Source organism: Falco cherrug, chromosome 3, assembly GCF_023634085.1.
Source record: "Falco cherrug isolate bFalChe1 chromosome 3, bFalChe1.pri, whole genome shotgun sequence".
In the NCBI taxonomy this organism is placed as follows: Eukaryota; Metazoa; Chordata; class Aves; order Falconiformes; family Falconidae; genus Falco; species Falco cherrug.
The window spans coordinates 114936202-114952361 of NC_073699.1; the positions used below are offsets into that span (position 1 = coordinate 114936202).

The 16160-nt window shown below is 48.8% G+C and overlaps 1 long non-coding RNA gene across 3 annotated transcripts in view; it reads left to right on the top strand.

Annotated features, from left to right (window-relative positions):
* Positions 1–15149, top strand: part of LOC114015327 (uncharacterized) — a 385606-nt gene extending 370457 nt beyond the window's left edge. For all 3 annotated transcript variants that reach the window (XR_008731567.1, XR_008731568.1, XR_008731569.1), the window contains exon 4: positions 13789–15149. This is a non-coding gene — a long non-coding RNA (uncharacterized LOC114015327). The remainder of the gene's footprint in view (positions 1–13788) is intronic.
* The last annotated feature ends 1011 nt before the right edge of the window (positions 15150–16160 follow it).

Sequence of the window (16160 nt, forward strand, 5' to 3'; positions counted from 1 at the left end):
AATTAGATAACAGTAGATAACACAATGATCCTAATCTCCCTCCCACCCCGTTGCTTGAAACCTGGCATTACGCATCGGCAACAGAGTCCCTGCTTATCTGCTCTCTGATGGCTTCCTCTGGAGCTCTCACCAGCAGCTCTCTTTATTTAGATATTGCCAAGATTACTGCGGATGGAAATGAGTGTCTGCTGGCAACTGGTGTTGCCTGCAAGATGTGAGGCTGGAGATAGTCAGCCCTGGCGCTGGTGTTGGAGACAAGCTCCTGCCATCTGCAAAATGCAGATGGCCTCAATAGGATTATAAGGAGGGGGGCAAAGGGGGGGACAGCCAAGACTCTATCTCCAAAGAAAATGCCTGGAAGAGCAGTGTTGCTGGGTGACTCCCAGAGAGAGATTGCCTCCCACCGCTGGCTGACCCTGCAAGAGGATCTCTCTCTTGTTCTCCAAGTGAGAGCCACTTGTCCAGGACCCACTTCAAAGCCTTGAGAAGCCACAAAGGTTTTTTGTTTGGGTGTTTTTTTTCTTTTCCCTGAATCTCCCCTGGGATTCTGGCACCGGAGCAGTGCTGTGGCAGTACTGCATCCAAGGGCCAGGACCTCCTCGGTGGCCACGGCAGGACACGTTTGCTGTGCCTGTCCCGCTTGGGGTACCACGACGTCCCAGATGATCCCATCCCATCCCAGGGAGCCTTGGGCAGTGACGTAAATGGAGAAATGTGTGTCAGAGGGCACTAGTCTGCTGCACAGCAGCTAAGGGCCTCTTAAGCTCAGGCTGTCGAGACGCCTGTAATACTGCTGCTCTTGCAACGGGGCAGCGGCAGGAGAGCGTTGGACATAAAAGTAAAGCCTTTACAACATCTCCCCATTGGAAAATGGGGTTTGGACATACAGTGAGTGAGATACCAGGTTTGCAGAGACAAAATCAGACTGGCACCTCCTTGCCTTTTGGCACTGCACGGCGGGTGCCAGGCAGGCATGGGAGCTCTGCCCGTCACCAGACCTCGTCAGCCCCTTCCCCAGACAAAAGGAGCTTGCTCTCCACATGGAGGAGAGATGCTCTTTCTCCTTCTCTCAGGCACAAAGGGTAGCAGGATTCTAGTATTTATGTATCGTTGTTCCCTGCTGGCATTTAATGGGCGTTTTAGTAGCACAAATAGGAAATGCTGCATATTCATCTCCCATGTCACTGGCATTGAGATGGAGAGGATTGAAGAGAGAAGCACCTCGGGCGCATTGTACCAATCTTGTCCTCTGCAGCAATCTCAAAGATGAAGAATAACTTAATTACCACGTATCATTTTGTCTCCTTTATTTGCTCTCTGTTGCTCTCCTCCCATGCCTGTGCCCACACGCTGACACACACGCGGCAGGCAGGCAAATCACTGTTTGATTAAAATGCCCAGTGGACTACCGATCCCTGACCCACTTAGAGCTCCCGTGGAGCAGGAAAGGGGCGATAAAATATGGGCTGCATCTACGAAGATAAAGGAATGAAATCCATTATGCTGTCAGGGGTGTTGACTTTGCAGAGCAGCAATCTGGCCTGCAATGCAATCGGCCAGTGACGGGCTGGCTGCTCCCGGAGAGTGTCTCAGAGAAGAATAAGTAGATCGCATGTACATCTGTCTTGTTCAATTTGTTTCAAAAAGAGTGTGGGCACGGAGTTCATCTGATTGAAAAAAAGCAGACTGAAGCCAGGAAGAGCAAGTTTTTCCCCTACCCCCAACTCCAATATGGGAATCAGGATTACTCTGTGTGGGGTTTTTTTTTAAGCGGTACGTGCACTTGGCAGTCCAGCCGGGACCTTACATGATGCATTAGGTAGAAAATGCAAGAAAAAAAATAATCCTCTAGGGACCTAAAGACAAGGGGAGGCTCTGTGTAAAGCAATGCTTATGGCCTCGCAAACCAAGAAATAGCCACAAAGCTCAGTGCTGCAAGTTCTCTGTCAGGCACGAGGTGGACAGGGCACAAATAAAATCTGATGTTCCCTGCTTTGCCCTGAGCGAGGATCCTGAGCCCTTCTGCTAAGTCACCCTGACTTTGAACACTGCAAACCTGCACAGAGATGCTGTTTTGTTTTTTCCCAAATTGCCCCACAGGGTCAGAGCTAGGCAGGGAGACAAGAGCAGCTGGAAGTCAGGGCAAAGCCATCAGCCAGGCGGTGCCAGGGTGACAGGGATGGAAAACCGTATTCTCTGACTGTCTCCATCTCTGACTGAGATACAGATGTGACCTGGGAGGCTCAGCAGCTTAAGCACACTTGTTTTCACAGGGTGGAGAGCACCAGCAGCAATTACCATATTTAAAATAACTTCACAAAACCCTGCTGCAAGTTTGTAGGGCAGGGAAGAAACATAAATCCTCTGAGAACGGGATCCCCATCAGCATATCCACAGAGGGACACTGATGGAAATGCTTTCAGTGGTCTGGAGCATAGAGCTAGGACCACACAGCAAATCAAATACCCCCTTTTCTTTCACAACGTGTCATTTTCTATCTGTCCTTAGAATGCTGTAATTGCTGTATTAATTCTCCTAAGAAAGTGGAAGGGAGCGGGCTCTCTGCTGCCAGGTGCTGGTGAGTTAGAGGAGGCAGCAAACCGAGCAGAGCTCATTTCTGCTTTTTGTCAGCACCGTTCCCTCCGAGCATCCTGGTTGTTTTAGGTAAATGTTTCATTGCATTTTGAACGTGCAGGTAATGAAACCTTATCTTCATAGTTTTGTGATAAAAAAGAAGCAGAGCTGTGCTAAATATGCCTTCCGTGAAGAGTCGCTGCAACCAATGCTCTGAGCAATAAGTGTTGAGCAGGACAGCTATAGGAGGTCCTAGTCTGCAGTAATTTGATCAGAAGTATGAGGTCTTGGTGAAATATTGGTCTCATTTTGTAGACTAATGTGGAGCTAAACAAAACAAACAGGTGGAGATATCTTAATTTAGTGATGCAAGAATGATGGAAGAGGGGGCTTTGCGGCTTCCTTAGGAGTCTCAGGACTTGCCGAGTCTCAGACGGAGAGCAGGGGATGTGGAAAGAGGTTAAATCTGCTACCGAGCTGCCCCTGGTGAGCTGCAGCCGCTGCAGCTGGCTCGGGAGGAGGCAGCGGGTGCGGTGCTGTGGCTGAGGGGTCCTGCGGGCACAGGATGCCCAGGGGACCCTCGTCCTGCACGTGTGACGGGACCCTGCTCAGTCCCTCGTTGCCTGCCCCTGTCCCCGCTCCCAGGCAAAGACTTCCCTGCCTGCTGCAATCATCCTGGTAACTAGTACCTAGAAAGGCTCCAGGACCAGCGCCTCGTCCTCAACTGCTGCAAACAGAAAACAAGAACACCAGCCCCTGTGCCAAAAGATCGGTAAGACACAGCCCAGCGTGGCACTGTGTTGTGGCTGGGAGTGTCTTGCGTTAATTAGTTCAGAGAGAAGGAGAGGTGAGGTCAGGCAAGGAGAGGAAAAAGAGCAAAAGGGAAAAAAAGAAAATGTCATTCTCTCTGACAAGTGTGAGTTTGTGGGACGGGGAAGAGCCTACCACGTGCTGCAAGTTCAGATGTGGGTGTTCAGTTCTGCTGAGACCTCACTAGGGGGGACTGGAAGATCATTTAACCCGTTCCAAGTTGCAGCTCATGTTGCAGTTTTATATACGTGCTTGCACAGCAGGAAGGCTCTAATGACTCATTAACGCTAACGCCGTGTTTACAAACTGTCATGGCAAAAGCTCTAGCTATAGAACTTGCACAATGGCATCAACATGCAGCAGATTTTTTGCCACATAGACTCATTTCAGACAAACAAAACCCACAAAGCACTGGTCTGACTTGCCCTGCAGAAAATAAAAATAGTGCACTGCCTCGATGCCACGTGTGAAAAATGGGATATGGATAATTTAAAGTGTTCTTTGGAAGCATCTGGAAATATATTTAAAAGCATTGTAAGAAGGGTAGTAAATGTCATGTTGGGGTTTATGCAGGAGAAGACAAGCAACCTGCAGTCGGTGTTAACTTGCTTTCTTGAACTCAATGTGACTGCACCATCTTCCAAACACCCAATCCTGCCTCCCTGGGCCCTGGCCAGCTCAGGACACTGAGGAGCAAGATCTGCTTTATTTATTCCCTTCCTTTCCAAAATAAAAAAAGGAACAAACCACCCATGTTGCTTACAAACTTGCTTTGTAAGCAAGCTTACATGCTTTCCCATGCAGAAGTTAGTATTTTAGCAGTTCATTTGGGAGAAGACACCTTAGGAGCTGCGTGGAAGATGGCAAACACCATTTTTCACTGCAAATGCTCCTTCACCCAGAGATGTTCAGGCCACTGGAGCATCTGGGCCAGCCCCTCTATAAGAGGTGAGTTAATGCAATCCAGGCTCTCCACTGCTGCCTCATCCAGCTTCCAGGAAGGCATTTCATCTTGGTCTGAAGTCTTTCAGGACTTGAAGAATGCCCTGCTTCCCCACATTATTTGTTCCACTTTCTGTCTGTTAATTTAACAGCTGGCCGGGTCCTGGGGACCACCAGCCTCAGAGGAGGATTGTGCCAGGGTGGGAGCAGGAGCAGGCTCTGTGGGAAGGGGCGCCTCTGCCTCCAGCTCGTGCTCTGCTGTCGTGGCCGTGGTGCTCACGCTGAGCTGGCTGGTTTTGAGGCCGAGTGGGCATGGCTGCAGGAGTGACCATGGCTGCGGGGCAGGGCAAGGGCATGCGGGGCTGTTTCTTTGATGCAAAACGCTGAACCACCATCGGATGCCATTCTGGCTCGCTCACTAGCCACAGGTCACTTCTTGCTGTCCCAGGTCCCAGGGCTGCGTCACTTTTCCCCTTCCTCCTCTGCAGCTTTTCTTGCTGTTGTTAGATTGTGCGTCGAGTGGGTTTTAATCCACATAAACCAATGAGCAAATGTAAAATATTATGATATGATGAATATGATTTTATATTGTAGTTACCTCTAGGCATTCACTTTCTTATTTCATTGTGATTGTTATAGTTCTTTTATTCCTTTCATAAAGAAAACATTTAATGTAAAAATAAAAGGAGTCATGATGATTTGGGTGAATTGCAGTGCTCAAGGCTTTCCTCCACATGTGCTTAAAGATACATATGAACTTTAATGCAAGAGCCTGCGGAAGAAACACCTCATCTATGAAATCCTGTGAAAGGCAGTAGGAGTTTGATCACAGAGCAGGAGACAGCAGAGTGGCTTCAGGTGGGGAAAGGAGAGGACATCATTACTTGTAGAGGAATTATAGAGGAATGAGGGCAGGTTAATGACCATTGATAACGTACAGCGGTGGGCTGGCTTGGGGGGGGGGGGCGCTCGTGTGGATGAGGTGCAGCTGTGGCTGGTTCCTGCTAAGTAGTTAAATAGCTCTGAGGGGATGGAAGAGGAGCACTGGATGGAGAGAGACCTGGAAGAAGTGGAGGGAGGAGAGAGAGTGCCCCGGGTGCAGGGGGGACATGGAGAGGCCCCGGGAGAAGAAAGGGGCCTGGGTGAGGAGAGACCGGCTGGAAGAGGAGCCTGGAGAAGGGAGAATCTGGGTGCAGCAGAGGCAAGAAGCAGGGTGGGCTGGCGTGGAGAGGATGGAGAAACAGCCCGGACAGTAGATGAGCTTGTGAAACCTTGTGGGGGACCGGTGGCTGTGCCGGGACAAGGTGTGGGAACTGCTTATGGAAGCTAACTGGGATGGGATGGTAAAAGCCTTGCTGCAGCTGCTGAGTTTTGAGGGTGCTGTGACAATTACTTTCACATTTAGAGCCAAGCTGGAGATGTCTGCCCAGCCTGGGACATCCAGAAGGTCCATGCTAATTTACAGATGGGGGCTTCTCCTCCAAAACTCGCTGTCGCTATAAACCAGCCAGCGATGCTGGTGCGACCAGCACTGTCAGAGGCTGCTGCAGTCTGTACCCATCACTTCAGCCTTTGTATCCTGTGATATAAAAGCAAACAGATGTGATTAAATCTGGTGCAGAGGGCTGGGTGGGCCCTGAGGTTTCAGTGGAAGAGTGGCATTAATTGGTCAGGAGCAGGCTGAGCTCACCCACTGTTAGACCATCACAAGAGGCTCCATCAGGCCTCTTCAACAGATTTTGCTCTGTTGCATTAGGATCTAGTGGTGTGTGATTTGCTGATGTATTTTAAGCCTTTCAGATACTGTCCGTGGATTACTGAAGGGCTCAGGCCATTTGAAGGGTCCTTTGGAGCCAACTTACAATACAGAGGGTGAACACACAGGGGATGGTCAATGGAGTCTGGACCTGGCTGAAAATTTCCCAGTGGGATTTTTCCCCAGGTCTGAGCGTGCTGTTTTGAGATCCTTGCTGAAGGTCCTCCTCGCGCTGTTTTTCTGCAGCAAAAGATTACAAGGTCCCTTCTTGCTCTGCACATCCTTCTGAATAAGATGACAATGAATCTGAAAAAGAAGAAAAGCAGTTTCCCTGTGAAGGCTTAGAGTAGGAGTTGGTCTTTGTGTGGGGCTATAAAAAAATTCATGTGGCTGCCTGGCAGCATCCTCGTAGCATCCCTGCTCTGGCCATGGGGGAGTGATCGCTATCTGCGGCCCACAGCTTGCGAATCTCACTGAGCCATGTCCACTGAGTGGCACTCGCCTGCTCAGCGGGGTGGGGGGACAACTGAAACCTGCCCAGGGAACGTCAGCTCTGCCAGTGCCTTTAGCTTGTGAGAGGGTGCCAACAAGATGATACCAGGAACCAGATGAGAACAGGGTGTTAACTCAAGGGCAGCTGTAACCACCACATGGGGCTGAACACAGGTACAGCAGGGAGCGGGATGGCCATGGTGGTGGAAGGGGATGTTGTCCTCTCTTCCCTTCATTGCATCAGTAAATAGGCTTCACAGACTGGTCCTGCCAGATGATGGCCTTGGATACTTAATAGTAATGCCTTATATAAAGGCCTCTTCAGGGCATCTGCTTGAAAGAACCATATAACATTAGTAGCCACACAGCATCTCTAAGGAACATTGAGGACCAGCCTTCTCCAGGAGATGCAAGAGCCAGAGGAACGGGGCAGTGCTGCTCCTTTAGTGAAAGTCCTTTTGTGCACAGGAGATAAGATTTGTTTCTTGGCACAAACACTCCAGGCAGAATACAGAGGGGTTTTTTCCAAACAGAAGCTGCTTAGCAGAAAAAGTTCTGGAGTTGAGCGGTTCATGGTGGAAGGCAGTGCAGCCAACTCACAGCAATCAGTAACAGGGTCAGCAAATCCTCCCAGCATCTGTATTCCTGGTCAGGACCCTTCAGAGCTGTCTCCAACCAAACAAGTGCCCCAAACACCAGGGGATAACACTGCCTGTATTTAAGGAGTTTTGTTTTCATCCCATGTGGAGCCGGGCGTTGCCTGGTGCTGAAGGTAACTTCTTTCTGCTGGGCACTTGCAGCTGGGGGAGGCAGTGCTAGTGCCTTGAGAGCACAGCTCTGGAGTGCAGAGATGCACCCAAGGAGGAAGCTGTGGTTTCAAAACTTCTGAGAAACCATCATAGGCAATAATAAGCCTAATACAAAGCCAGTTACCTACTATTTTTAGAAAGCCTTTGACAGCATTCCCCCTTCAAACCCAAGGATATTTATTCATTATATTCTAAATCAGCTCACTTACCCTAGGGTTGATTCACATGTCAGAGGCGCATAATGTTATCAGCCTAACATTGGTGATGGCACTTCCCATACCAGCCTTCATCACAGAGTTATTGACTGGTGTAGGTTGCAGACAGGTCACAGACAATCAATAGTGGCAGTGCCTTTAGTGACAATTAAGTGCTAAGTGTGCACTGGGCAGGATGACACAAGTTTTGGAAATATTCAGGTCACTGCAAAGTATTGATAGCAATAAATCCACATGTTCCCGATGCAGTGGGAGCCACCTGGTTGGCAAACAACTTGTCCTGTGCATAAAGGGAGCATCAAAGTGAGGAAAAGACAGTCAGCCAGGGTGTGCTTAACAGCTGAGATGCGAAGGGTCTGTTGCTCCATCGCTCGGCATGTGCAACCCTGTACAGCAGTTGCTGAGTGGAATGGCCTTGGTTTATCTCTGCTTTGCAGAGGTGTAAACAGGCAGGGGAGGAACCAGCAGTGGAAAATCAGGCTGTTCAGCATCGGAACCTCGCTTGGGCCTAGGACTCTCCACCAAAGTCCTGGAGAGGTGCACAGAGCTATGTACAACCTCCTCCAAACTAGATTTACTCTTTATTTTTAAAAGCTTTGAGGCCCAGGGCCAAATTCAGAGATGGTGCTCTGCGCGGCATAAAGTTAATATTCCCCTTACTGCCTCTCTCTCCCCATTTCAGAGGCTATTTTAAGCTGGGAGTTACTTTAACTTGCACCTTTTCTTCAGTGCATAAATTACACTTATTTAGCTCGCTTTATGCATCAGCAGGCAGGGTGTAAGAAGTGCCCAGGGAGTCTTAGCAAACCTGAGAGGCTTTGAATGCTGCTGCCTTAGACAGCACCACTGAATTTGCCCCGTGGCATCCCAGGTTGCTGTGAGCATCGTGACCGAAAGGGCCAAGACGTGATATGGATGTGGTTATCGCCCTTCTCCTGCTTTTCTGACCCATCTGAATAGCCCATGGTGTCCTGGCCAGACTCACACAGTTTGTCTGGGGGTTCGGTAGGGGTAAAGCAGAGCCTGCTGAGGCTGCCGTCTGTAGGGCTCTTGCAGGCTGCCAAGGGAAGCGTGGAAGGGCCACCAAGGCTGTACCGTCACACAGCTGGCGTGCGTGGGCTTCACAGGTACCTGTACTGAAAAGGGGAGAGAGAGCTTCCAAGTGTGTGAACCAGTCTCGGACATCTTTCTGCTGGAGGAGAAAACGTCTAGATAGAGCAGATGGCAGGAGCCGTGCCAAGCAGGCGTTAGTAGCACAGGGGTACACGGCTGCCTTAGCGTGGCCTCTGCCAACAAAAACTGCAGGTTACTGGAGCCTTCCACTCCCTGCATGCACCAGCAAAGCCCAAACCAGAGCAGGAGCTCCAGTGGCCAGGGGTGCCACACAACTCTGCTGTGGCCCGGGAATGCCCGTCTCTCTGGTGGCAAGCGATGCAATGCTCAGAGACAGGTTACAGCAAGCAGGGAAATCTTATGCAAGGCTGGGGAATGAGACAAGTGTGTGAGTGCCAGCAGCGGCGTGGTGGGACTCAGAGCAGGGAGGTGCACTGGATGTGCTCCTCAAATCGCTGCAGGCAGCTGCAGGAAAGGGAAGGCAGCATTTGCAACACACCACTGCAACCCTTTGCAGTGCAGGCACACCATGTGGTCAACTGTCTGTTGTACCTGGCTCACAGTATATCGGGGTGGAAATGCTTGTTAATTAAGGCTACACCGGTGTGTCATGCTTCTGCTGTAGTTCAGCAGTGCTGTTACTGATCTGGCTTCCCAACACAGCTGTGTGTTCTGCTGTGCTCTTCTCTATCAGTGTAACAGCTCCGACCCTGCCCTTGTGAAAGTCCCAGTGAGTTTCTTGATCCTGGAAAATATCTTTGGTTTTAAGGGTACAGGATTGTTGCCAGGAGAGACATCATTTTACTGTTATAGCCAGGCCTGAGCTATGCAGCAGAGATGTCAGGGATGAGGCTTTAGTTCCTGCCAGCTCTGGTCAGAGAGGAGAGGGGCAGAGGTGGACCAACCTGTGCTGAGGGATTCGCCCCAAGCTTTTCAATTCTTTGACCTTTCCAACAAAGTTCATCATGACCTTGGGCAAGCTAGCCAACCTTTCAATCCTTGCCTACAAAAGAAAAAAAAAAAAAAAAAGGCAACAAATGACACATGATACCCTTTGGTTTAAGGATCCATAACCCCATTTTCCTACCTGGGTGCCCAAGTTACACGCTCCATCTCTCCAGCTGAGTTAATACTTAACCTCTCCTTTGGAGAGGGCACTGTCCACAAGGAGATCTAGAAAGCCACAGCCCTAAGTGTCAGCGAGCGGGAAGCCCTGGGCACCACCAGCCCAGGCAGTGACCCAGCAGGAGCCTAACTGCCCTCTCCCGCTGCCATTTGCAGCCTGTGGTGGGATTTATGTTCAAATTCCCATTCCCTGGAATGTTGTAGGGTGCTCCTGGGGTGTCGCAGGGCAGCAGTGCTGTGTGCCTGTCCCCATGGCTGGTGGCAATCTTGGTGAGGTTTGGTGGAATCCCATAGGGCTGCTCCATCAGCAAACCAAAGAGGGTGAGAGCGTTCCCGTCCCCTCCTGCCCATGCTGGAGTTACCTGTGGGCTGACAGATGTGGAAAAAAATTGGGATGAGTTAAGGTAGATCTCAAAGTATATTTGCAAAAAAAAAAAAAAAAAAGGGGTGCATTAGGCTTCAAGTTCCAGTGAAAGCAAAAACAATATGGCTTTTAATGCAGGACACATGTCTGCACAGATGCTTGGAATTGATTCCAAGCTAAAACCTCCTTTAAAACTGAGTTGCTTTGCGTGCGCTTCTGTTTTGCAGCAGCTAGTTAAAATGTAGTTAGCTGAACCAAATTAATTCATTCTCCTCCTCAATGTGCATCCTACCTTAAGGTGAAGATAAGGACCCACTCCAGAGGTCTAACTCAGTCCTTTCCAAGGCCAAACCCTGGCTAAAGCCCCATAGTTTTGACCCCGGGATCAGCATTTGCAGCTTACCCTGTGTTTAATTCAGCGTGACAATTCCCAGGCACTCCAACGGACTGGATCGAGCCACGTGACTGCTGAAAGTGCTGCATCAATTCTTTTCTAACTATACCCAAGTTTTAATGTTTAATATTTAAACATGAAAGTTCCTTTTGAGATGTTTAAAGCAGAATTATTAACAGCCCCGTGTAGAACTGACAGGTTAACAGTGCGACAATTAAAAAGAAAGGTTAAATACATTTTCTTTTCAGACCAACTGCTGTTGCCTAAGACTAATAAATCCGCCAAGAGATGGTTTTTACAGAGTGTGAGGGGCTGTGTGTCAGCTTTTATAGGCTTTAGTTTTTCAGAAATCACCACAGTTCTTTTTTCCAGGCAGCTACAGGTTTCAGTCTATATTAAGCAAACAGGGCTTCTTCCAAAGAGTTGTGTGAATTAAGTCAGAAAGAAAAAAAAGTTGGAATATGAAAAAAGCAAAACCTACCATCTGTGGCTTTTAACCATCCAGGCTCACCGTTTGCTCTGCTTTTTTAATTTATCATTATTCTCTGTTGTCGTGGTGGCTTTGAAAACAGAGATGCTGGAAAACAGCAGAAATTCTGCCCTAGGTTCTCTAAGGGATCGGTTCAAGTGCTAAACTCCTGTTTGTCTTTTGGGCAATAGCTGTCCTCGATGGCTGGCAGGACACAGCCCCAGAATAGCAAGGGTGTCCTGCTGGGAGGCAGCTGGCTGCCAGCTGGGACATCCAGGCTGCTAAATGCCACCTGAACCCCTCCCGGTGCTTTGCAGCCAAAGTTTGGATTTTTCAGAAAGACACTTTCCATATATTCCTATGCGTCTAATCACAGAACAGTTAACTTAATTGTGGTTTTCACATGCTCTGTGATTACATGGTGGAATGTATGGCTGCAGGGTCAGAGGCAAAATAGTTTAAAGGGTGACCCTCCAATCACCCAGCGCGAGGTGCCCCTGCTTGAGCTGGGGTGGGACCAGGTGGCCCCCAGAGGTCCCTTCCAGCGTCAACCACTCTGCGAGTCCGCAAAAGGAGGGGCAAGGGGTGTTCATCGGGATAAATCCACCCGTGGCTATTGAACATGAGACCCAAGAACTTCAGCCTTCTGCAGACCCTGGCATTGCTGCGAGATAATGGACGGACAGGCGGAGGGGGATCTAGCTGCCCTTCCCCCCCCCAGCATTCTCTTCTGGCTTCTCAGACAACACAGGACTCAAGTCCAGCTCAGTCTTACCTTTCTTGTAATTGTATCACTCTTCCAGCTTCTTTTTCAAGCCATGGGAGTCCTTCCTTGCCTCTGATGGACATTGATTTGGCCCCAAATTTGCAACCATGAAAGGTCACGTGACTTACAAGTATAAGGGAATATTTACTCACTCTGTGCTTTTAGCAGGTTAAAAAAAATACTAACTTGTGTTTTAAATGAGTTACCGACAGCAGTAGCGGATGTTACAGATTATTATAAGCACATCAGTGGAAGGTATTATAAGATGGCTATAAGCCATGGTTATAATCAACCTGGGTTTGATTTATTGGACTCTATAGCAACCCATATAAATTGATTAGCCATTTATTAAAATGGCTATTAATCATGGATTATCTCTTTGTACAAATTTAGAAAACTACCTTAGTTACAATGAGACTGAAAGATGGAGAAGTCCAGCATTGAAACTTTGGGGAGACCGCCAGGCTCCTTCTCAGGCTGTATCTTCTCAGCTGCCCCTCCTGCGCGGCTCGCCGGGCCATGCCGCAGTGCCTGTGCCACGAGCGCGGCCCCAGGTACCACCTACCACCTCTGCCCGTGAGGTCCCAGCAGCTGCCTGGAGCTTTCTGTCGTACACGGACACCCCACGCCATGGACACAAGGCAACATCCCCAGTTAGCCTGGGTCGGCCAAAGTATATGATAGAGCAGCTGCAGCTCTGGCAGGCTCCTAACGATCACTGGTCATTAAACCAACTTTGGAGCTGCTGATGCTTCAGAAGCCAAGAACAGAGGGTCCCCTTTTTATTGTTCTTTTTTTTTTTTTTTTTTTTGAAGGTCAGTTTGATGGCATTATAATGGACTTGGGGATACTCTGCTCTCTGCTTCGCCTCTCTCCTATCTGTCAGCCACATGCTCTGGTATCATCTTTTCTGCCTGCAATATATCTTAATGCACCAGTCTGTACTGATCTTCCTCCCTTCCCCGCATCCCCCATGAATATATAACCACCAAATGTGATAGGAAGAAATTACTATTGTAATAAAACCGGTTCATTACATCCTTCTAGTCAGAGGCATTTAATGAGCACCAGGGCTGCCTAATGCTGCTATGTTCCCTTTGAGCCAGCTGCAAATGTAATATGTTTCATCGTATCCTTTAATTTACTCTTTGGAGCTGTGGAAGGAAGCAGGCAAGTCCTTCATGCGGTGGGTACCAGTGGATTAGCCGAGCCATTAAGAAATGCTTTGACCCGCTGCAGCATGGCAGCGTCTTGGGTCTAGCGCAATGGCAGTTGGATTTCCTGTATGGAGCCACTGCATATCCAGATGGTTCAGGGCATCTGAAGAGCTGGGCTAGCCTGCCATATAGACAGCTACTGGGATACCTGGCTCAACAGAGATCAGCACCTCCAGAGAGAGGATTTCTCCCATCCTAAAATAGGTGGTTAAGTTGGAGCGTAGTAAGGGATGATGTGGGTGGACCTAAATCACCGGTGGGGATTGCACATGTAACTTATGGACACCATAAGACCTTCCTTTGTGGTGGTTTGACTAAGATCTTTCCCAATTTCAGGAGCTTTTGTGTTGAGTTCTTAAGCGGGGCATGCATGGTAGATGCAGCAGACAGCAATTTGCAATTCCCTTACAAAAAGCCTCTCCCCAAACCAGGCCTTAGGAATGGAAACTCTTCACTGAATTCAGAATCAGGATGGATTCAATTGCTTTTGCAGATGAAAATGCTGGACAGGTTCCAAAAATTACATTGGTTTGTATTTTCAGAATTAATTTTTCACATTACATTTCACCATGGCATTTGTCATTTAGAGTTTGAGCTCCTTGAAGAAAACAAAACATTTAAGAAACGATTAATAACCCCAATAGGAGCAAAACTCTTCACCTGGAAGGGCAAATAACTATGTGTTGGTTACAGTGTCAAAATCTGGGACTTCATCTCCTTTATTTTCTAATATCTTTTTCAGTTTGATTCAAAGCAACTTGGCCACTGAACACCTTGGTCCTACCCCAACCCCTCCAAGAACCCAACAGGCTGAAGTGCATCTGAAACGTCACCTTGGAAAGCAATGCTGCGTGTCGCGCCCTCGGTGTCCTGTTCCTCCCTCTGAGCATCCATTAACTTTGGCAGGTCCCACGAGACAGCCACCACCCCTGGAATTCCACTACTGCTCTCATGCTGACATCTGGGTTGGTGCTGGGCAACCACTATCGCCTGACTACGAGCACCAGCTAATCCAGGATGCCATCGTATTTCCAGAGTCCCCTGCACCTGGAGAAGCATTTTTTCCAGAAGCCACTGGCAGTCACAGGTGTTCAGCCCATCTCCACACAGCGCAGCCCCGAGCCCCAGGCTCAGGCTGTGTTAGTTTAAAAGCCCCGCAGAGGATGAGCAAAGTCATCTGTCCTAATTCCCGACGGCGCATTTTACCAGCGCAGGGTTTTCTTCACGAGAATATTATTCCTCAATATTTCCTGTTGTTTTCACCCAGCTTGTTTATGGCAAATAGACCCTTGAGATACAGTCCTTTTGTCCGGGAAAGCTTTAATGATCTCAGCGTCATTGTGTTGGCATCAGTTTAATTCCAGCTGCTATAAGCTGGCAAGCTGATGAGAAGAGATGTGTTTATGGGATCTCCGGCTATTTTGCTGTGGTGTGCGGTACTGTGCTAACACAGACTTACAGGGCCTTGCAGGGCCATTAATTAAAGGCACTCTGGAAAGCTATCACTAATCACTTTGCAGGTATCAGAGGGGTGCGCCTTGGGAAAAGTAACCCTGCCCTGCAGCGGGGTGTGTTTCTCTAAGGATGCCACCATTTCCAGGCTGGGATTTGGAGCATCTCCCTGTCAAATCCCTGCTGGCACTGGATTTTATGGCAGCTTTCTCACCTCTGAGCTCTGGTGGCTTTGCCTGGCAGATCATCCTGCCTCACTGAGAGTGCAGCATCATTTTCCATACCCCAGCTGTACAACCCAGTTGTCTCAGGCAATGCCTGGAGCTTTAATTGGGGCTGGATGTGAGGATGAGGATGCTGGAAGGGATTGCATGCAGCTGTATGGTTGCTTGCCGTCATTTAGCTGGGAGTGCATACCGTGGTGTGAAAGAGGGTAAACAAAACACATCTTGGCCAATTCTAACCAGTTTGTCCCTGTGAGCCGCACGTGCCAAACCTTGGCTGCTGCCAGGCTTCTCGGAAGGCTTGTCCATGCAGGGACTCGCTGGAAAATTAATTTGAATTAAGCAAAAGCCTGAATTTCCCGTGGATTTGCTAAACTGCATTAAACCCCAATGTGAATTATGTTAAATGAAATTAAAACTACATTAATTTTAAGAACGCTGCCGTGTGTGTTTGAAGAACAGGTTAATCGTCATGGGCATCTCTCTGCAGACAAACCGGGGAGGGGGGGAAGCCAGGAGGCGGGGGCTGTGCAGGCGCCCCCTGCTCATTACAAAATGTGGGAGTCCTCTGGGCAAAAGGATGTGGTTTTCCCACCTTGAAAAGCTGGAGGAGAAGAAGAAAGCACGGTATCTCTGGGCAACGGGCCGTGCCCAGGGTTTAGGTCGGGACCGATGAGGTCTCTCCCCGGAGCTGCCAGGGGCTGAGCACCTGCCGTCCGCTCCCCACGATGCAGAAAGCAGCACAGCTCTATCGCAGCCTCTGAGGAAGGGCAACACAGAGGATTTGCCATGAGAACTCCCTTCCTTAGTCCTAATCCGTGTCACTCTAAGTACAGCGGAGAACCAAATCTGACAGCTGTTTGAGTTTACCCCAGCACAGAAATCTCCATGTGAAACACTCAGGGCTTTTAAGCCCTGTTTATGCCCCAAAGTGAAAGCAGCATTAACTCACCCAGTGCAGAAAACAGCCTTACTGACGTAAATGCACTTATGTGGGGAAGAGGAACAAGCTGTGTTACTAGAAATGACTTTATACCTTCCAACTAAATCCACACTTGCTTTTGTGCTGATACAACTAATAAGCAGTTAATATGCAGTCCCATCAGCACAAGGAATGGCAAAGCCCTGTTTCCTTGAGATCTGCATTTCATGCTTGACTGCGAGCTCCAGTGAAATCTTTTCCTGCCGTTCGAATGGGTTTTTCTAAATTCTCTCCGCCAGTGTGGAGTCTTTGATGTCTGATAAAGTAGAAGCCCACACTATGGCCTGTCATTCGGACAAGAAATGGTGATGGGGCGCATTTATAGGCTTTTTCTCCTCTACGTGACTACTAGTGTGTACAAAAACTTAATTGTATGGGAGCCTGCTTGCTCCTCCATCAAATCCACTTGAAACTGCCAATGGGTTCAAAAATTATTAAGGTCAGAATAAACACGCA